Source organism: Triticum aestivum, chromosome 4A (genome assembly GCF_018294505.1).
Source record: "Triticum aestivum cultivar Chinese Spring chromosome 4A, IWGSC CS RefSeq v2.1, whole genome shotgun sequence".
NCBI lineage: Eukaryota > Viridiplantae > Streptophyta > Magnoliopsida > Poales > Poaceae > Triticum > Triticum aestivum.
In genome coordinates, this window is record NC_057803.1 from 248,732,777 (window position 1) to 248,755,667 (window position 22,891).

Sequence of the window (22,891 nt, forward strand, 5' to 3'; positions counted from 1 at the left end):
GGCTCAGTCTGGCTAGGACAAAGGATGAATAGATCTAACTTTTGTTTTGTGGCTTTTTCTTGGACAATAGGTAAGAAAATAAATCTAATCTAGGAAAAACTGGAAATTCTCACCGAGCAACCTGAAAACTGATACCACTTGATAGAGGCGAGGGTCCCGATCTTTCGATGAGATGATAACTATCGATTTGGTGGAGACGACTTTGACGATCCGACTACAAACGTGCACGACGTTGCGCCTTAGCAATCGCTAAACCAATCTCCTGAGGTTACTGACGATGCCGGAAGCACGGTCAGCCTGACCACGAAGGTCTATTCCTGCAAGCAATCGAGGAACGAGCAAGAATATGATAAAGCAATCTGAATATTGCAAATATATATGAGGTATTGATAATGGTGGGGATCCGTAAGCGGTCTTGGTCTGGTCGTTGGACACAAACGAAGTACACAAAGTTGCAATGGCTAACTTTTAACTAAACAAATCCCAACGAAAAGCTACTAGATGGATCTACTTATATAAGAGCAAGGGGTGGCGGCCAAGGAGGTGGGAGGACATCCCAAGGCAGCCTAAAACTAAATCTAGGTCGTACAAGGCCAATGGGCCCAAGCGGAGGTGATGTAACACCTTTGGACTTGTAGTTTGACTCAGATTCTGCTGTAGCATCAGATTGTTTCGTCCACAACTCAACGCTCCGGACGAATTTGAAGGTGATTCCAATTGGGTTGGAAAGTGCACGAAATCTAGTTTCCAACAAAGAAAGAATCACCCAATTCGGAGTCCGTATGAAAAACTTGTGTGCATTTTGAGTCAGGTATGTCTGTGCAGTCCGAATCTGAATCCAGAACGTGAGAGACTTGGACTCTATCTTCTCTTGGGCCAAAAGTGACGTGAGAGAACTTTTTGGACAGCAAATAAACATCCCTTTCTTCCTTATCTTCATATGTGGATTGTACAAATGTTCCATACACCTGCAATTAGACAAAACACAAAAGTGTGTGAAGTATTTTTGTTCTGGATAACACAAATAGATTATTGAATAGTTTGCACTAGAAATCACCTGACAAATATGCATATATGCAATATTTTTGGTCATATCCAAGGTAGTCATGTCCTCATCATTATTACTTGGTAGACCATGGCAATTTGATAAAAATTCTGTACACCATGGTAGAAACAATCACTATACTCTTGTTCATAAGGATAAAAATATTACTTTGCTTCCTATGACTCCTGATTCCATTTTGAAAGATGATATTAATAGAGCTAATAAAGCAAAACAGGAGAAGAATAAGAGTGAAAATCAGATTGTGGCAAAAGAATTTGAGCAACAAATGAAGCCTAATAATGAATGATGAGGACATCAATACAATTGTTACACCCACAGCCCCTGCTGCTATACATACTGGACCAATTATTAGAGCTCGTGCACGCCAACTAAATTACCAGGTACTTTCGTTTCTTGGTAATGATTCTAATGTTCATGAGAATATGATGCTGCCTAAATTGGATACATTTGTTTTGCTTACAAATGAAGGGACTAGCTTGGAGAAGGATGAACATTGGAGCAAGAACAAGCATGGAGATGATGGCATGCGCAAGGGGAACAAGAACGAAGTTACAAGTGATGATTTCAGGACTTGGAAGCCACCATAATGGGTGCATGAAGCCTTGGACGAAATATACAAGATGCCACTTCATAAATTTCGTCCCGAGGCTATTTTAGGTGCTGCGTCGCCTTATTATTGGGCCAGGCCCATGTAATTTCGAAATACATAAGTATAGGCTATTTTTAGAGTCCGTATGTGTGGGGAAACAAGAGATAGGGTTGATTTCGGACCCCTCCACCAAGGGCCACGAAATTCCCCCCCTCTTCCTCCATATATACAGCCCTTAGGGCATCGTTTAGACTTTGGGGTTTTGTTTAGATTAAAAGTTCGCCATAGCTGCAACTTCGCGTACTTCGTTTGTGTTCAACGACCAGACAAAGGCGTCACAGAACCCCACCTTGATCAATAAAGCTTTCATCTTATATTCGCAATATCCAGATTGCAATCTTAGTTTCTTGCTTGTTCTTCGTTTGCTCGCAGGAAACAGACCCTCGTGGTCAGGTTGAACGTGCTCCGGCGTGGTCAATAACCTCTCGGAGTTGGTTTAGCGATTGCTAAGGCGCGACGTCCTCGCACGTTCGTAGTCGGATCGTCAAAGTCGACTTCCACCAAAGCGATATCCATCATCTCATCGAAAGACGGGACACCTTTGCCTTTATCAAGTGGTATCAGATTTCCAGGTTGCTCGGTGAGATTTTACAGTTTTTCGTAGTTTAGATCGAGTCTGTTCTTCATACCTACAGTCCACGAAAAAGCCAAAAAAAAATTAGGGTTAGTTCATCATATCCGAACCAATCTGAGCCTTTGCATAATCTTTTTAGGGTTTTGCTTTGTTGAATTTGCGGTTGCATCGTCGTGTCTAGTTGCTGGTCTTAGAGTCTAGTCTTTTAGAGTTTCGAGTTCTGGTCATAAGTTGTCACGCCGCCGCCGCACCATCATCATCGCCCCTACCATCTACCACCACCGCACCCAATCCGTGTCCATATACCACCACCGGTCCATATCCATATACTACCACCGCTACCACCACCGCTGCCATATACCACCACCATATATCCACCACCAATCCGAGTTCCTTGCTTATTAGGTTTGTTTTCGGGATCCATCCAGATTCCGATTCGTGTTTCCTTGCCGGAGTAGGTTTCGAAAAAAAAAGAGTCGGGTAGCCACGCTCCGTTTAGGCCCAAAATTTTTCGAAGACGCATTTTTCGAAAAATTTTCTGGCTATCCTATTTTTAGGTGTTTCTGAGTGTTTTGAGACAGGTGCCATTATAGGAAGTTTTTTTTTGACTCGTTTCCAGTTTTTGGGTCCGGGCAGTCGAAAAAAAAAATTTGGTCGAAAAATTTCGTGCCCATCCTGTCAGTTTGAGCTAGGAAGAGTTTTGAGATACTCGCCATTATAGTGATTTTTCGCAAAAAAAAAGAGCGAAAAAAAATATTCAGAGTGTGCTTTTCCCTTGTTTACGTGCCGCGCCGTGATTTTGTTGGTGTTCTAGGCTCGCGTCTCTAGCACAGTCTAGCCTAGGACCAGCACAGTACCGTCGTTGAGCGTTTATGATAGAGGCGGAGGTGTCCCGTCTTTCGATGAGATGATGGATTTCGCTTTGGTGGAAGTCGACTTTGACGATCCGACTACGAACGTGCGAGGACGTCGCGCCTTAGCAATCGCTAAACCAACTCCGAGAGGTTATTGACCACGCCGGAGCACGATCAACCTGACCACGAGGGTCTGTTTCCTGCGAGCAAACGAAGAACAAGCAAGAAACTGAGATTGCAATCTGGATATTGCGAATATAAGATGAAAGCTTTATTGATCAAGGTGGGGTTCTGTGACGCCTTTGTCTGGTCGTTGAACACAAACGAAGTACGCGAAGTTGCAGCTATGGCGAACTTTTAATCTAAACAAAACCCAAAGTCTAAACGATGCCCTAAGGGCTGTATATATGGAGGAAGAGGGGGGAATTTCGTTGCCCTTGGTGGAGGGGTCCGAAATCAACCCTATCTCTTGTTTCCCCACACATACGGACTCTAAAAATAGCCTATACTTATGTATTTCGAAATTACATGGGCCTGGCCCAATAATAAGGTGACACAGCACCTAAAATAGCCTCGGGACGAAATTTATGAAGTGGCATCTTGTATATTTCGTCCAAGGCTTCATGCACCCATTATGGTGGCTTCAAAGTCCTGAAATCATCACTTGTAACTCCGTTCTTGTTCCCCTTGCGCATGCCATCATCTCCATGCTTGTTCTTGCTCCAATGTTCATCCTTCTCCAAGCTAGGCCCTTCATTTGTAAGCAAAACAAATGTATCCAATTTAGGCAGCATCATATTCTCATGAACATTAGAATCATTACCAAGAAACGAAAGTACCTGGTAATTTAGTTGGCGTGCACGAGCTCTAGTAATTGGTCCAGTATGTATAGCAGCAGGGGCTGTGGGTGTAACAATTGTATTGATGTCCTCATCACTGCGTCACCTTATTATTGGGCCAGGCCCATGTAATTTCGAAATACATAAGTATAGGCTATTTTTAGAGTCCGTATGTGTGGGGAAACAAGAGATAGGGTTGATTTCGGACCCCTCCACCAAGGGCCACGAAATTCCCCCCTCTTCCTCCATATATACAGCCCTTAGGGCATCGTTTAGACTTTGGGTTTTGTTTAGATTAAAAGTTCGCCATAGCTGCAACTTCGCGTACTTCGTTTGTGTTCAACGACCAGACAAAGGCGTCACAGAACCCCACCTTGATCAATAAAGCTTTCATCTTATATTCGCAATATCCAGATTGCAATCTCAGTTTCTTGCTTGTTCTTCGTTTGCTCGCAGGAAACAGACCCTCGTGGTCAGGTTGATCGTGCTCCGGCGTGGTCAATAACCTCTCGGAGTTGGTTTAGCGATTGCTAAGGCGCGACGTCCTCGCACGTTCGTAGTCGGATCGTCAAAGTCGACTTCCACCAAAGCGAAATCCACCATCTCATCGAAAGACGGGACACCTTTGCCTCTATCATCACGTATGTGTGTTGATTGTAGAGGCATTAATAATATTACTATTCGTTATCGTCATCCTATTCCTAGGCTAGATGATATGCTTGATGAATTGAGTGGCTCTACAATATTCTCCAAAGTTGATTTGCGTAGTGGCTACCATCAAATTCATATGAAATTGGGAGATGAATGAAAAACAGCATTTAAAACTAAGTTTGGATTATATGAGTGGTTACTCATGCCTTTTGGGTTAACTAATGCACCTAGTACTTTCATGAGATTAATGAACGAAGTTTTACGTGCTTTCATTGGACGATTTGTGGTAGTTTACTTTGATGACATATTGATTTATAGCAGATCTTTGGAGGAACATTTGGAACATTTACGTGCTGTTTTTATTGCTCTACGTGATGCACGTTTGTTTGGTAACCTTGGGAAGTGCACCTTTTGCACCGACCGAGTATCTTTTCTTGGCTATGTTGTTACTCCACAGGGAATTGAAGTTGATAAAGCCAAGATTGAAGCTATTGAGAGTTGGCCGCAGCCCAAAACGGTCACACAAGTGAGGAGTTTTCTTGGCCTCGCTGGATTCTATCGGCGTTTTGTGAGAGATTTCAGCACCATTGCTGCACCTCTCAATGAGCTTACAAAGAAAGATGTGCCTTTTGTTTGGGGTACTGCACAGGAAGAAGTCTTCACGGTATTGAAAGATAAGTTGACACATGCTCCTTTACTCCAACTTCCTGATTTTAATAAGACTTTTGAGCTTGAATGTGATGCTAGTGGAATTGGATTAGGAGGTGTGTTATTACAAGATGGCAAACCTGTTGCATACTTTTCTGAAAAATTGAGTGGGCCTAGTCTGAATTATTCTACTTATGATAAAGAATTATATGCTCTTGTTCGGACTTTAGAAACATGGCAACATTATTTATGGCCCAAAGAATTTGTTATACATTCTGATCATGAATCTTTGAAACATATTAAAAGTCAAGCTAAACTGAATCGTAGACATGCTAAATGGGTTGAATTCATTGAGACTTTCCCTTATGTCATTAAACACAAGAAGGGAAAAGAAAATGTTATTGCTGATGCATTGTCTCGTCGCTATACTATGCTTTCACAACTTGACTTCAAAATATTTGGTTTGGATACCATCAAAGATCAATATGTGCATGATGCTGATTTTAAAGATGTAATGCAGAATTGTAAAGAAGGAAGAATGTGGAACAAGTTTGTTGTTAACGATGGATTTGTGTTTCGTGCTAACAAGCTATGCATTCCAGCTAGCTCCGTTCGTCTTTTGTTGTTGCAGGAGGCGCATGGAGGAGGATTAATGGGACACTTTGACGTGAAGAAGACGGAGGACGTACTTGCTACACATTTCTTTTGGCCAAAGATGAGACGGGATGTTGAGCGTTTTATTGCTCGCTGCACTACATGTCAAAAAGCTAAGTCACGACTCAATCCTCATGGTTTATATATGCCTTTGCCTGTACCTAGTGTTCCTTGGGAGGATATATCTATGGACTTTGTTTTAGGTTTACCTCGAACAAAGAAGGGGAGGGATAGCATATTTGTTGTCGTGGATAGATTCTCGAAAATGGCACACTTTATACCATGTCATAAAAGCGATGATGCTGTTAATGTTGCTGATTTGTTCTTTCGTGAAATTATTCGCTTGCATGGTGTGCCAAATACTATTGTTTCAGATCGTGATACTAAATTTCTTAGCCACTTTTGGAGATGTTTATGGGCTAAGTTGGGGACTGATAGAGGCAAAGGTGTCCCGTCTTTCGATGAGATGATGGATATCGCTTTGGTGGAAGTCGACTTTGACGATCCGACTACGAACGTGCGAGGACGTCGCGCCTTAGCAATCGCTAAACCAACTCCGAGAGGTTATTGACCACGCCGGAGCACGATCAACCTGACCACGAGGGTCTGTTTCCTGCGAGCAAATGAAGAACAAGCAAGAAACTAAGATTGCAATCTGGATATTGCGAATATAAGATGAAAGCTTTATTGATCAAGGTGGGGTTCTGTGACGCCTTTGTCTGGTCGTTGAACACAAACGAAGTACGCGAAGTTGCAGCTATGGCGAACTTTTAATCTAAACAAAACCCCAAAGTCTAAACGATGCCCTAAGGGCTGTATATATGGAGGAAGAGGGGGGAATTTCGTGGCCCTTGGTGGAGGGGTCCGAAATCAACCCTATCTCTTGTTTCCCCACACATACGGACTCTAAAAATAGCCTATACTTATGTATTTCGAAATTACATGGGCCTGGCCCAATAATAAGGTGACACAGCACCTAAAATAGCCTCGGGACGAAATTTATGAAGTGGCATCTTGTATATTTCGTCCAAGGCTTCATGCACCCATTATGGTGGCTTCAAAGTCCTGAAATCATCACTTGTAACTCCGTTCTTGTTCCCCTTGCGCATGCCATCATCTCCATGCTTGTTCTTGCTCCAATGTTCATCCTTCTCCAAGCTAGGCCCTTCATTTGTAAGCAAAACAAATGTATCCAATTTAGGCAGCATCATATTCTCATGAACATTAGAATCATTACCAAGAAACGAAAGTACCTGGTAATTTAGTTGGCGTGCGCGAGCTCTAGTAATTGGTCCAGTATGTATAGCAGCAGGGCCTGTGGGTGTAACAATGGTATTGATGTCCTCATCATCCTCCCCTTTTTGAAATGAAGTCGTCCTCAACGGAAACTCATCTTCCTCACCCAAATAAGGCTTCAAATCTGCAATGTTAAAAGTGGGACTAACCCCAAAATCTGCAGGCAGCTCAAGTTTATATGCATTATCATTTATTTTCTCTAACACCTTAAAGGGACCATCAGCACGTGGCATTAGCTTTGATTTGCGCAAATCAGGAAATCTATCCTGACGCAAATGTAACCAAACAAGATCTCCAGGTGCAAACACAACATGTTTTCTACCCTTATCTCCAGCAAGTTTATATTTAGCATTCATACGCTCAATGTTTTCCTTAGTTAACTCATGCATTTTTAAAATCAATTCAGCACGTTGTTTAGCATCAAAGTTAACCTTCTCCGAAGATGGAAGAGGCAACAAATCAATAGGTGCCCGAGGTAGGAAACCATACACAACTTCAAAGGGGCACATCTTAGTAGTAGAATGCAATGAACGATTATAAGCAAATTCAATATGAGGCAAGCATTCCTCCCACATTTTCTTATTATTCTTCAAAACAGCCCTAAGCATAGTAGACAACGTTCTATTGACTACTTCAGTTTGTCCATCAGTTTGGGGGTGACAAGTAGTACTAAAAAGCAGTTTAGTCCCCAACTTAGCCCATAAACATCTCCAAAAGTGGCTAAGAAATTTAGTATCACGATCTGAAACAATAGTATTTGGCACACCATGCAAGCGATTAATTTCATGAAAGAACAAATCAGCAACATTAACAGCATCATCACTTTTATGACATGGTATAAAGTGTGCCATTTTCGAGAATCTATCCACGACAACAAATATGCTATCCCTCCCCTTCTTTGTTCGAGGTAAACCTAAAACAAAGTCCATAGATATATCCTCCCAAGGAACACTAGGTACAGGCAAAGGCATATATAAACCATGAGGATTGAGTCGTGACTTAGCTTTTTGACATGTAGTGCAGCGAGCAATAAAACGCTCAACATCCCGTCTCATCTTTGGCCAAAAGAAATGTGTAGCAAGTACGTCCTCCGTCTTCTTCACGTCAAAGTGTCCCATTAATCCTCCTCCATGCGCCTCCTGCAACAACAAAAGACGAACGGAGCTAGCTGGAATGCATAGCTTGTTAGCACGAAACACAAATCCATCGTTAACAACAAACTTGTTCCACATTCTTCCTTCTTTACAATTCTGCATTACATCTTTAAAATCAGCATCATGCACATATTGATCTTTGATGGTATCCAAACCAAATATTTTGAAGTCAAGTTGTGAAAGCATAGTATAGCGACGAGACAATGCATCAGCAATAACATTTTCTTTTCCCTTCTTGTGTTTAATGACATAAGGGAAAGTCTCAATGAATTCAACCCATTTAGCATGTCTACGATTCAGTTTAGCTTGACTTTTAATATGTTTCAAAGATTCATGATCAGAATGTATAACAAATTCTTTGGGCCATAAATAATGTTGCCATGTTTCTAAAGTCCGAACAAGAGCATATAATTCTTTATCATAAGTAGAATAATTCAGACTAGGCCCACTCAATTTTTCAGAAAAGTATGCAACAGGTTTGCCATCTTGTAATAACACACCTCCTAATCCAATTCCACTAGCATCACATTCAAGCTCAAAAGTCTTATTAAAATCAGGAAGTTGGAGTAAAGGAGCATGTGTCAACTTATCTATCAATACCGTGAAGGCTTCTTCCTGTGCAGTACCCCAAAGAAAAGGCACATCTTTCTTTGTAAGCTCATTGAGAGGTGCAGCAATGGTGCTGAAATCTCTCACAAAACGCCTATAGAATCCAGCGAGGCCAAGAAAACTCCTCACTTGTGTGACCGTTTTGGGCTGCGGCCAACTCTCAATAGCTTCAATCTTGGCTTTATCAACTTCAATTCCCTGTGGAGTAACAACATAGCCAAGAAAAGATACTCGGTCGGTGCAAAAGGTGCACTTCCCAAGGTTACCAAACAAACGTGCATCACGTAGAGCAATAAAAACAGCACGTAAATGTTCCAAATGTTCTTCCAAAGATCTGCTATAAATCAATATGTCATCAAAGTAAACTACCACAAATTGTCCAATGAAAGCACGTAAAACTTCGTTCATTAATCTCATGAAAGTACTAGGTGCATTAGTTAACCCAAAAGGCATGACTAACCACTCATATAATCCAAACTTAGTTTTGAATGCTGTTTTCCATTCATCTCCCAATTTCATACGAATTTGATGGTATCCACTACGTAAATCAACTTTGGAGAATATTGTAGAGCCACTCAATTCATCAAGCATATCATCTAGCCTAGGAATAGGATGACGATAACGAATAGTAATATTATTAATGCCTCTACAATCAACACACATACGTGATGTACCATCCTTTTTCGGCACTAGAATAATAGGAACAGCACAAGGACTAAGGGATTCGCGTATATAACCTTTGTCGAGAAGCTCTTGTACTTGACGCATAATCTCCTTCGTCTCCTCTGGATTGGTACGTATGGTGCACGGTTTGGCAGTGAAGCACCGGGAATTAAGTCAATCTGATGCTCAATCCCTCGAATAGGCGGTAATCCCGGTGGCACGTCTTGTGGAAAGACATCAGCGAACTCCTGCAAAATGTTAGTGACAGCAGGAGGCAAAGAGGAAGGCACGTCCTCGAATGAAAATAATGCCTCTTTGCACACAAAAGCATAGCAAACAGATTTGCTGAAATCTAGCTCATCAATATCAGATTTGGTGGCAAATAAACATGCACTTTTCAATTTAATTTCAGAGGCAACAGTAGATGGTTTATTATTAGGCTTCATTTGTTGCTCAAATTCTTTTGCCACAATCTGATTTTCACTCTTATTCGTCTCCTGTTTTGCTTTATTAGCTCTATTAATATCATCTTTCAAAATGGAATCAGGAGTCATAGGAAGCAAAGTAATATTTTTATCCTTATGAACAAGAGTATAGTGATTGTTTCTACCATGGTGTACAGAATTTTTATCAAATTGCCATGGTCTACCAAGTAATAAGGAACATGCTTGCATAGGTACCACATCACAATCAACATAATCAGCATATGTAGAGATACTAAAATGCACACGAACAGTACGTGTTACCTTAACCTTGCCGTTGTTGTTGAACCATTGGATGTAGTAAGGATGTGGATGTGGTCTTGTGGTGAGAGAAAGCTTCTCCACCATCTCCATGCTAGCCAAGTTGTTGCAGCTCCCTCCGTCTATTATGACGCGCACAGAACGTTCCTTCACAACTCCCTTGGTATGGAACAAATTGTGCCTCTGATTTTGCTCAGCTTGTGTGACCTGCACACTCAAAACACGTTGAGCAACTAAACATTCATACCTGTCAGCGTCTTCAGGAGCCATGTATTGCGTCTCATGATCAGAATCATCTCCACCATGTTCTTCACGTGTAATAAGAGCCAAAGTCTCCTCATCATAGTCACTAGCGGACTCATATCCACCATCCACTGTAGCAATCATCACACGCGGAGATTTGCATTCTCTCACATAATGACCTCCTCCCTTACAACGAGGACAAATAATATCACTTGTGTGCCCTGTTGATGCCATGGAAGAAGAAGAATGCTGTGCAGGCCCCGCAGGTGCGCTCTTGGCAGATAATGGTGGTTGTGCCTGTTTTCTTGTATCACGGCTGGAGGTGGCACCGGATGGAGGTGCTGGTGCAGTTGAAGTAGAAGATGCACGTGGTGTCCATGATGAAGGTCGGCCTGCAGAAAAGTTAGTTCGCCCCAATGCTTGTCGATCCTGCACTTCACGTTCAGCTTTGCAAGCAAGATGGAATAAACGAGTGATATTAGTATACTCCTTATAGTCTAGAATGGTCTGAATCTCTCTATTTAATCCACCCAGAAAATGTGCAAGCATAGCTTCATTCTCCTCAACAATACCACATCTAATCATGCCAGTTTGTAATTCCTGATAATATTCTTCTACAGAATTTTTCCCTTGTCTTAAACGCTGCAGTTTTTGAAGCAATTCACGTTGATAATATGGTGGAACCCAACGCGTACGCATAGCAGTTTTCAAAGCAGCCCAAGTAGTTGGAATAGGATATAATCTACAATGTTCAGACCACCATACACATGCAAAACTAGTGAAAGCACAAACGGCAGCAGCAACTCGTCTCTCCTCAGGATATTGTAAACATGTAAATCGTTGTTCAGTTTCTAACTCCCAAGTAAGATATATATCAGGAACATATCTACCCTCAAATGGTGGAATATTCAATTTCAGTTTAGGAATATGGACATCATCTCGTACCTGAGGTGGTGGTGCAGGCCTACCATTACGAATATATACCTGAGGTCGACCTGCTGGTGGTGGTACAGGTGGCTGCACGTAGTGTTGATTTTGATCAACCTCATCCTCATAATCTCCCACATAATCATCCTCCTCCGCATCAGCAGCAGGAGCCACAGAAGTATCAACAGCAGCACCAACAGTTTGACCAAACGCAAGAGGAACACGGCTTGCTCGGCGGAGGTCTGCTTCGCGACGTGGAGGTAGTCGTTGTTGTTGTTGTTGGAGAGGTGCGTTAGGTGCAGCGGGTGGTGGTGGTGGAAGACGCGCGAGCAATTCATTAAACTTGTTATCGAGCTTTGTTTCGAACGTCTTCTCAAGGCCAGTGATCTTCTCCATGGCCTCTTCAAAATTGTTCAGCACATCTTGCACCTGTTCAGTCATCATTTGTTGAAACTTATCATGAAGCTCCTTGTTCGATAAATTCTCCCAGTCAATCTCGTCGGCTTGTGATCCTGGCATGGTTAGCAGCAATAGAAACACACAAGAATATGATCCTACAAACTACGAACAAGTGGTGGTGGTGGGTGTCACAAATCCGTCAAGCAAATCTCAAATTCTTACCAGTTCTTACCCAGCAGCAGGCGGTGATCGGCAACCGTTGTAGTCAAAAACTCTCAAAGCTTGGATAGAGCGATTACCAGGGAGAGTCAAACGCACGACGTAGATGTATGTGGAGCTGGGAAGGCTTATAATATGGTAGCAAAAAGGGTCAGCAATAATCAATTCAGAGATGCAAAGTTGAATAAACGCTCAACGACGGTACTGTGCTGGTCCTAGGCTAGACTGTGCTAGAGACGCGAGCCTAGAACACTAACAAAATCACGGCGCGGCACGTAAACAAGGGAAAAGCACACTCTGAATATTTTTTTTCGCTCTTTTTTTTTGCGCTCTTTTTTTTTGCGCTGCTTTTTTTTTTGCGAAAAATCACTATAATGGCGAGTGTCTCAAAACTCTTCCTAGCTCAAACTGACAGGATGGGCACGAAATTTTTTCGACCAATTTTTTTTTTTCGACTGCCCGGACCCAAAAACTGGAAACGGGTCAAAAAAAACTTCCTATAATGGCACCTGTCTCAAAACACTCAGAAACACCTAAAAATAGGATAGCCAGAAATTTTTTCGAAAAATGCGTTTTCGAAAAATTTTGGGCCTAAACGGAGCGTGGCTACCCGACTCTTTTTTTTTCCGAAACCTACTCCGGCAAGGAAACACGAATCGGAATCTAGATGGATCTCGAAAACAAACCTAATATGACAAGAACTCGGATTGGTGGTGGATATATGGTGGTAGATGGCAGCGGTGGTGGTATATGACAGCTGTGGTGGTATATGGATACGGATTCGAAGCGGTGGTGGATAAGCGGTGGTGGTAGATGGCAGGGGTGATGATGATGGTGCGGCGGCGGCGTGACAACTTATGACCAGAACTCGAAACTCTAAAAGACTAGACTCTAAGACCAGCAACTAGACACGACGATGCAACCACAAATTCAACAAAGCAAAACCCTAAAAAGATTATGCAAAGGCTCAGATTGGTTCGGATATGATGAACTAACCCTAAATTTTTTTTGTGGCTTTTTCGTGGACTATAGGTATGAAGAACAGACTCGATCTAAACTACGAAAAACTGTAAAATCTCACCGAGCAACCTGGAAATCTGATACCACTTGATAGAGGCAAAGGTGTCCCGTCTTTCGATGAGATGATGGATATCGCTTTGGTGGCAGTCGACTTTGACGATCCGACTACGAACGTGCGAGGACGTCGCGCCTTAGCAATCGCTAAACCAATTCCGAGAGGTTATTGACCACGCCGGAGCACGATCAACTTGACCACGAGGGTCTGTTTCCTGCGAGCAAACGAAGAACAAGCAAGAAACTGAGATTGCAATCTGGATATTGCGAATATAAGATGAAAGCTTTATTGATCAAGGTGGGGTTCTGTGACGCCTTTGTCTGGTCGTTGAACACAAACGAAGTACGCGAAGTTGCAGCTATGGCGAACTTTTAATCTAAACAAAACCCAAGGAAAAAGCTACTAGATGGATCTACTTATATAGGAGCAAGGGGTGGCGGCCAAGGAGGTGGGAGGACGTCCCAAGGCAGCCTAAAACTAACCCTAGGTCGTAGAAAGCTCATGGGCCCAAGTGGAGGTGATGAGGACATCAATACAATTGTTACACCCACAGCCCCTGCTGCTATACATACTGGACCAATTACTAGAGCTCGTGCACGCCAACTAAATTACCAGGTACTTTCGTTTCTTGGTAATGATTCTAATGTTCATGAGAATATGATGCTGCCTAAATTGGATACATTTGTTTTGCTTACAAATGAAGGGCCTAGCTTGGAGAAGGATGAACATTGGAGCAAGAACAAGCATGGAGATGATGGCATGCGCAAGGGAAACAAGAACGGAGTTACAAGTGATGATTTCAGGACTTTGAAGCCACCATAATGGGTGCATGAAGCCTTGGACGAAATATACAAGATGCCACTTCATAAATTTCGTCCCGAGGCTATTTTAGGTGCTGTGTCACCTTATTATTGGGCCAGGCCCATGTAATTTCGAAATACATAAGTATAGGCTATTTTTAGAGTCCGTATGTGTGGGGAAACAAGAGATAGGGTTGATTTCGGACCCCTCCACCAAGGGCCACGAAATTCCCCCCTCTTCCTCCATATATACAGCCCTTAGGGCATCGTTTAGACTTTGGGGTTTTGTTTAGATTAAAAGTTCGCCATAGCTGCAACTTCGCGTACTTCGTTTGTGTTCAACGACCAGACAAAGGCGTCACAGAACCCCACCTTGATCAATAAAGCTTTCATCTTATATTCGCAATATCCAGATTGCAATCTTAGTTTCTTGCTTGTTCTTCATTTGCTCGCAGGAAACAGACCCTCGTGGTCAGGTTGATCGTGCTCCGGCGTGGTCAATAACCTCTCGGAGTTGGTTTAGCGATTGCTAAGGCGCGACGTCCTCGCACGTTCGTAGTCGGATCGTCAAAGTCGACTTCCACCAAAGCGATATCCATCATCTCATCGAAAGACGGGACACCTTTGCCTCTATCAGTCCCCAACTTAGCCCATAAACATCTCCAAAAGTGGCTAAGAAATTTAGTATCACGATCTGAAACAATAGTATTTGGCACACCATGCAAGCGAATAATTTCACGAAAGAACAAATCAGCAACATTAACAGCATCATCGCTTTTATGACATGGTATAAAGTGTGCCATTTTCGAGAATCTATCCACGACAACAAATATGCTATCCCTCCCCTTCTTTGTTCGAGGTAAACCTAAAACAAAGTCCATAGATATATCCTCCCAAGGAACACTAGGTACAGGCAAAGGCATATATAAACCATGAGGATTGAGTCGTGACTTAGCTTTTTGACATGTAGTGCAGCGAGCAATAAAACGCTCAACATCCCGTCTCATCTTTGGCCAAAAGAAATGTGTAGCAAGTACGTCCTCCGTCTTCTTCACGTCAAAGTGTCCCATTAATCCTCCTCCATGCGCCTCCTGCAACAACAAAAGACGAACGGAGCTAGCTGGAATGCATAGCTTGTTAGCACGAAACACAAATCCATCGTTAACAACAAACTTGTTCCACATTCTTCCTTCTTTACAATTCTGCATTACATCTTTAAAATCAGCATCATGCACATATTGATCTTTGATGGTCTCCAAACCAAATATTTTGAAGTCAAGTTGTGAAAGCATAGTATAGCGACGAGACAATGCATCAGCAATAACATTTTCTTTTCCCTTCTTATGTTTAATGACATAAGGGAAAGTCTCAATGAATTCAACCCATTTAGCATGTCTACGATTCAGTTTAGCTTGACTTTTAATATGTTTCAAAGATTCATGATCAGAATGTATAACAAATTCTTTGGGCCATAAATAATGTTGCCATGTTTCTAAAGTCCGAACAAGAGCATATAATTCTTTATCATAAGTAGAATAATTCAGACTAGGCCCACTCAATTTTTCAGAAAAGTATGCAACAGGTTTGCCATCTTGTAATAACACACCGCCTAATCCAATTCCACTAGCATCACATTCAAGCTCAAAAGTCTTATTAAAATCAGGAAGTTGGAGCAAAGGAGCATGTGTCAACTTATCTTTCAATACCGAGAAGGCTTCTTCCTGTGCGGTACCCCAAAGGAAAGGCACATCTTTCTTTGTAAGCTCATTGAGAGGTGCAGCAATGGTGCTGAAATCTCTCACAAAACGCCTGTAGAATCCAGCGAGGCCAAGAAAACTCCTCACTTGTGTGACCGTTTTGGGTTGCGGCCAACTCTCAATAGCTTCAATCTTGGCTTTATCAACTTCAATTCCCTGTGGAGTAACAACATAGCCAAGAAAAGATACTCGGTCGGTGCAAAAGGTGCACTTCCCAAGGTTACCAAACAAACGTGCATCACGTAGAGCAATAAAAACAGCACGTAAATGTTCCAAATGTTCTTGCAAAGATCTGCTATAAATCAATATGTCATCAAAGTAAACTACCACAAATTGTCCAATGAAAGCACGTAAAACTTCGTTCATTAATCTCATGAAAGTACTAGGTGCATTAGTTAACCCAAAAGGCATGACTAACCACTCATATAATCCAAACTTAGTTTTGAATGCTGTTTTCCATTCATCTCCCAATTTCATACGAATTTGATGGTATCCACTACGTAAATCAACTTTGGAGAATATTGTAGAGCCACTCAATTCATCAAGCATATCATCTAGCCTAGGAATAGGATGACGATAACGAATAGTAATATTATTAATGCCTCTACAATCAACACACATACGTGATGTACCATCCTTTTTCGGCACTAGAATAATAGGAACAGCACAAGGACTAAGGGATTCGCGTATATAACCTTTGTCGAGAAGCTCTTGTACTTGACGCATAATCTCCTTCGTCTCCTCTGGATTGGTACGGTATGGTGCACGGTTTGGCAGTGAAGCACCGGGAATTAAGTCAATCTGATGCTCAATCCCTCGAATAGGCGGTAAACCCGGTGGCACGTCTTGTGGAAAGACGTCAGCAAACTCCTGCAAAATGTTAGTGACAGCAGGAGGCAAAGAGGAAGGCACGTCCTCGAATGAAAATAATGCCTCTTTGCACACAAAAGCATAGCAAACAGATTTGCTGAAAATCTAGCTCATCAATATCAGATTTGGTGGCAAATAAACATGCACTTTTCAATTTAATTTCAGAAGCAACACTAGATGGTTTATTATTAGGCTTCATTTGTTGCTCAAATTCTTTTGCCACAATCTGATTTTCACTCTTATTCGTCTCCTGTTTTGCTTTATTAGCTCTATTAATATCATCTTTCAAAATGGAATCAGGAGTCATAGGAAGCAAAGTAATATTTTTATCCTTATGAACAAGAGTATAGTGATTGTTTCTACCATGGTGTACAGAATTTTTATCAAATTGCCATGGTCTACCAAGTAATAAGGAACATGCTTGCATAGGTACCACATCACAATCAACATAATCAGCATATGTAGAGATACTAAAATGCACACGAACAGTACGTGTTACCTTAACCTTGCCGCTGTTGTTGAACCATTGGATGTAGTAAGGATGTGGATGTGGTCTTGTGGTGAGAGAAAGCTTCTCCACCATCTCCATGCTAGCCAAGTTGTTGCAGCTCCCTCCGTCTATGATGACGCGCACAGAACGTTCCTTCACAACTCCCTTGGTATGGAACAAATTGTGCCTCTGATTTTGCTCAGCTTGTGTGACCTGCACACTCAAAACACGTTGAGCAACGCAAATTCAACAAAGCAAAACCCTAAAAAGATTATGCAAGGCTCAGATTGGTTCGGATATGGTGAACTAACCCTAATTTTTTTTTTGTGGATTTTTCGTGGACTATAGGTATGAAGAATAGACTCGATCTAAACTACGAAAAACTGTAAAATCTCACCGAGCAACCTGGAAATCTGATACCACTTGATAGAGGCAAAGGTGTCCCGTCTTTCGATGAGATGGTGGATTTCGCTTTGGTGGAAGTCGACTTTGACGATCCGACTACGAACGTGCGAGGACGTCGCGCCTTAGCAATCGCTAAACCAACTCCGATAGGTTATTGACCACGCCGGAGCACGATCAACCTGACCACGAGGGTCTGTTTCCTGCGAGCAAACGAAGAACAAGCAAGAAACTAAGATTGCAATCTGGATATTGCGAATATAAGATGAAAGCTTTATTGATCAAGGTGGGGTTCTGTGACGCCTTTGTCTGGTCGTTGAACACAAACGAAGTACGCGAAGTTGCAGCTATGGCGAACTTTTAATCTAAACAAAACCCAAAGTCTAAACGATGCCCTAAGGGCTGTATATATGGAGGAAGAGGGGGGAATTTCGTGGCCCTTGGTGGAGGGGTCCGAAATCAACCCTATCTCTTGTTTCCCCACACATACGGACTCTAAAAATAGCCTATACTTATGTATTTCGAAATTACATGGGCCTGGCCCAATAATAAGGTGACGCAGCACCTAAAATAGCCTCGGGACGAAATTTATGAAGTGGCATCTTGTATATTTCGTTCAAGGCTTCATGCACCCATTATGGTGGCTTCAAAGTCCTGAAATCATCACTTGTAACTCCATTCTTGTTCTTGCTCCAATGTTCATCCTTCTCCAAGCTAGGCCCTTCATTTGTAAGCAAAACAAATGTATCCAATTTAGGCAGCGTCATATTCTCATGAACATTAGAATCATTACCAAGAAACGAAAGTACCTGATAATTTAGTTGGCGTGCACGAGCTCTAGTAATTGGTCCAGTATGTATAGCAGCAGGGGCTGTGGGTGTAACAATTGTATTGATGTCCTCATCAGGAATGCTTGCCTCATATTGAATTTGCTTATAATCGTTCATTGCATTCTACTACTAAGATGTGCCCTTTTGAAGTTGTGTATGGTTTCCTACCTCGTGCACCTATTGATTTGTTGCCTCTTCCATCTTCAGAGAAGGTTAATTTTGATGCTAAACAACGTGCTGAATTGATTTTAAAAATGCATGAGTTAACTAAGGAAAACATTGAGCGCATGAATGCTAAATATAAACTTGCTGGAGATAAGGGTAGAAAACATGTTGTGTTTGCACCTGGAGATCTTGTTTGGTTACATTTGCGTAAGGATAGATTTCCTGATTTGCGCAAATCAAAGTTAATGCCACGTGCTGATGGTCCCTTTAAGGTGTTAGAGAAAATAAATGATAATGCATATAAACTTGAGCTGCCTGCAGATTTTGGGGTTAGTCCCACTTTTAACATTGCAGATTTGAAGCCTTATTTGGGTGAGGAAGATGAACTTCCGTCGAGGACGACTTCATTTCAAGAAGGGGAGGATGATGAGGACATCAATACAATTGTTACACCCACAGCCCCTGCTGCTATACATACTGGACCAATTACTAGAGCTCGTGCACGCCAACTAAATTACCAGGTACTTTCGTTTCTTGGTAATGATTCTAATGTTAATGAGAATATGATGCTGCCTAAATTGGATACATTTGTTTTGCTTACAAATGAAGGGCCTAGCTTGGAGAAGGATGAACATTGGAGCAAGAACAAGAATGGAGTTACAAGTGATGATTTCAGGACTTTGAAGCCACCATAATGGGTGCATGAAGCCTTGAACGAAATATACAAGATGCCACTTCATAAATTTCGTCCCGAGGCTATTTTAGGTGCTGCGTCACCTTATTATTGGGCCAGGCCCATGTAATTTCGAAATACATAAGTATAGGCTATTTTTAGAGTCCGTATGTGTGGGGAAACAAGAGATAGGGTTGATTTCGGACCCCTCCACCAAGGGCCACGAAATTCCCCCCTCTTCCTCCATATATACAGCCCTTAGGGCATCGTTTAGACTTTGGGTTTTGTTTAGATTAAAAGTTCGCCATAGCTGCAACTTCGCGTACTTCGTTTGTGTTCAACGACCAGACAAAGGCGTCACAGAACCCCACCTTGATCAATAAAGCTTTCATCTTATATTCGCAATATCCAGATTGCAATCTTAGTTTCTTGCTTGTTCTTTCGTTTGCTCGCAGGAAACAGACCCTCGTGGTCAGGTTGATCGTGCTCTGGCGTGGTCAATAACCTCTCGGAGTTGGTTTAGCGATTGCTAAGGCGCGACGTCCTCGCACGTTCGTAGTCGGATCGTCAAAGTCGACTTCCACCAAAGCGAAATCCACCATCTCATCGAAAGACGGGACACCTTTGCCTCTATCACTGCTAGTGACTATGATGAGGAGACTTTGGCTCTTATTACACGTGAAGAACATGGTGGAGATGATTCTGATCATGAGACGCAATACATGGCTCCTGAAGACGCTGACAGGTATGAATGTTTAGTTGCTCAACGTGTTTTGAGTGTGCAGGTCACACAAGCTGAGCAAAATCAGAGGCACAATTTGTTCCATACCAAGGGAGTTGTGAAGGAACGTTCTGTGCGCGTCATCATAGACGGAGGGAGCTGCAACAACTTGGCTAGCATGGAGATGGTGGAGAAGCTTTCTCTCACCACAAGACCACATCCACATCCTTACTACATCCAATGGTTCAACAACAGCGGCAAGGTTAAGGTAACACGTACTGTTCGTGTGCATTTTAGTATCTCTACATATGCTGATTATGTTGATTGTGATGTGGTACCTATGCAAGCATGTTCCTTATTACTTGGTAGACCATGGCAATTTGATAAAAATTCTGTACACCATGTAGAAACAATCACTATACTCTTGTTCATAAGGATAAAAATATTACTTTGCTTCCTATGACTCCTGATTCCATTTTGAAAGATGATATTAATAGAGCTAATAAAGCAAAACAGGAGACGAATAAGAGTGAAAATCAGATTGTGGCAAAAGAATTTGAGCAACAAATGAAGCCTAATAATAAACCATCTAGTGTTGCTTCTGAAATTAAATTGAAAAGTGCATGTTTATTTGCCACCAAATCTGATATTGATGAGCTAGATTTCAGCAAATCTGTTTGCTATGCTTTTGTGTGCAAAGAGGCATTATTTTCATTCGAGGACGTGCCTTCCTCTTTGCCTCCTGCTGTCACTAACATTTTGCAGGAGTTCGCTGACGCCTTTCCACAAGACGTGCCACCGGGATTACCGCCTATTCGAGGGATTGAGCATCAGATTGACTTAATTCCCGGTGCTTCACTGCCAAACCGTGCACCATACCGTACCAATCCAGAGGAGACGAAGGAGATTATGCGTCAAGTACAAGAGCTTCTCGACAAAGGTTATATACGCGAATCCCTTAGTCCTTCTGCTGTTCCTATTATTCTAGTGCCGAAAAAGGATGGTACATCACGTATGTGTGTTGATTGTAGAGGCATTAATAATATTACTATTCATTATCGTCATCCTATTCCTAGGCTACATGATATGCTTGATGAATTGAGTGGCTCTACAATATTCTCCAAAGTTGATTTGCGTAGTGGATACCATCAAATTCGTATGAAACTGGGAGATGAATGGAAAACAGCATTCAAAACTAAGTTTGGATTATATGAGTGGTTAGTCATGCCTTTTGGGTTAACTAATGCACCTAGTACTTTCATGAGATTAATGAACGAAGTTTTACGTGCTTTCATTGGACGATTTGTGGTAGTTTACTTTGATGACATATTGATTTATAGCAGATCTTTGGAAGAACATTTGGAACATTTACGTGCTGTTTTTATTGCTCTACGTGATGCACGTTTGTTTGGTAACCTTGGGAAGTGCACCTTTTGCACCGACCGAGTATCTTTTCTTGGCTATGTTGTTACTCCACAGGGAATTGAAGTTGATAAAGCCAAGATTGAAGCTATTGAGAGTTGGCCGCAGCCCAAAACGGTCACACAAGTGAGGAGTTTTCTTGGCCTCGCTGGATTCTATAGGCGTTTTGTGAGAGATTTCAGCACCATTGCTGCACCTCTCAATGAGCTTACAAAGAAAGATGTGTCTTTTCTTTAGGGTACCGCTGATAGAGGCGGAGGTGTCCCGTCTTTCGATGAGATGGTGGATTTCGCTTTGGTGGAAGTCGACTTTGACGATCCGACTACGAACGTGCGAGGACGTCGCGCCTTAGCAATCGCTAAACCAACTCCGAGAGGTTATTGACCACGCCGGAGCACGATCAACCTGACCACGAGGGTCTGTTTCCTGCGAGCAAACGAAGAACAAGCAAGAAACTAAGATTGCAATCTGGATATTGCGAATATAAGATGAAAGCTTTATTGATCAAGGTGGGGTTCTGTGACGCCTTTGTCTGGTCGTTGAACACAAACGAAGTACGCGAAGTTGCAGCTATGGCGAACTTTTAATCTAAACAAAACCCAAAGTCTAAACGATGCCCTAAGGGCTGTATATATGGAGGAAGAGGGGGGGGAATTTCGTGGCCCTTGGTGGAGGGGTCCGAAATCAACCCTATCTCTTGTTTCCCCACACATACGGACTCTAAAAATAGCCTATACTTATGTATTTCGAAATTACATGGGCCTGGCCCAATAATAAGGTGACGCAGCACCTAAAATAGCCTCGGGACGAAATTTATGAAGTGGCATCTTGTATATTTCGTCCAAGACTTCATGCACCCATTATGGTGGCTTCAAAGTCCTGAAATCATCACTTGTAACTTTGTTCTTATTTCCCTTGCGCATGCCATCATCTCCATGCTTGTTCTTGCTCCAATGTTCATCCTTCTCCAAGCTAGGCCCTTCATTTGTAAGCAAAACAAATGTATCCAATTTAGGCAGCATCATATTCTCATGAACACTAGAATCATTACCAAGAAACGGAAGTACCTGGTAATTTAGTTGGCGTGCACGAGCTCTAGTAATTGGTCCAGTATGTATAGCAGCAGGGGCTGTGGGTGTAACAATTGTATTGATGTCCTCATCAGAGCACGATCAACCTGACCACGAGGGTCTGTTTCCTGCAAGCAAACGAAGAACAAGCAAGAAACTGAGATTGCAATCTGGATATTGCGAATATAAGATGAAAGCTTTATTGATCAAGGTGGGGTTCTGTGACGCCTTTGTCTGGTCGTTGAACATAAACGAAGTACGCGAAGTTGCAGCTATGGCGAACTTTTAATCTAAACAAAACCCAAAGTCTAAACGGTGCCCTAAGGGCTGTATATATGGAGGAAGAGAGGGGGAATTTCGTGGCCCTTGGTGGAGGGGTCCGAAATCAACCCTATCTCTTGTTTCCCCACACATACGGAATCTAAAAA